We start from the raw sequence: 878 nt of genomic DNA, 5'->3' as shown, positions 1-878 counted from the left end.
CAAGTTGACACATAAAATTAACTATTACAAGTCCACGCCTTGCCAACTTGGTACCCATATCCATCTCAAACCATATTTAGTCTTCAAATAAAGACAATAACAATATCATAATTCTGCCTAACATAGTGCGATTATCCTGGATATATTGAAAAATGCACTAACTTCTTCCCCAGAAGAAGAGGTAAAATCTTTGAGGGATGTTTACTTTTCCTGATATTCCTTAGCTTAAATGTTATGATGTAAAAGTAACAACACTTAGAAACTTTTACATAAAGCATATTCATCTTATGTTACATGATAAGACAAAAGAGAGGGAAGAAAACAAATATATTTGCTGTGTATATGCACATGAACATACACACACACAAATGCATTCTTAAAAACCTAAGAAAATACTCATGACAATTAAAACCCTCAATTCTCCATGTCTGGCGCCAGCTACGCCACTGCCGCTGTCACTATGGCCCATTACAAAGTCGTCGACTCGAAGCGTGAGCAGTTCCAGAGGTACTTGGGGAAGTCGGGGGTGCTGGACACGCTGACCAAGGTGTTGGTAGCCTTATATGAAGAACCAGAGAAACCTAACAGTGCTTTGGATTTTTTAAAGCATCACTTAGAAGCTGCTACCCCAGATAATCCAGAAATAGAGCTGCTTCACCTAGAACTGACCGAAATGAAAGAGAAATCTGGGCCGGGTGCGGTGGCTCAAGCCTGTAATCCCAGCACTTTGGGAGGCCGAGACGGGCGGATCACGAGGTCAGGAGATCGAGACCATCCTGGTTAACACGGTGAAACCCCGTCTCTACTAAAAAATACAAAAAACTGGCCGGGCGAGGTGGTGGCGCCTGTAGTCCCAGCTACTCGGGAGGCTGAGGCAG

The 878-nt window shown here is 43.1% G+C and overlaps 1 pseudogene across 1 annotated transcript; it reads left to right on the top strand.

Moving 5' to 3' along the window:
- The first annotated feature begins 422 nt into the window (after nt 1-422).
- On the top strand, nt 423-695 carry LOC108525634 (C-Myc-binding protein pseudogene; annotated as a pseudogene). Its single transcript, XR_001884308.1, has one exon. The product of XR_001884308.1 is annotated as a C-Myc-binding protein pseudogene (transcript).
- Nucleotides 696-878: the final 183 nt, after the last annotated feature.

The sequence above is a fragment of the Rhinopithecus bieti genome, unplaced genomic scaffold (assembly GCF_001698545.2).
Source record: "Rhinopithecus bieti isolate Rb0 unplaced genomic scaffold, ASM169854v2 scaffold_79924, whole genome shotgun sequence".
NCBI lineage: Eukaryota > Metazoa > Chordata > Mammalia > Primates > Cercopithecidae > Rhinopithecus > Rhinopithecus bieti.
This window is presented reverse-complemented; position numbering and strand designations above follow the sequence as displayed.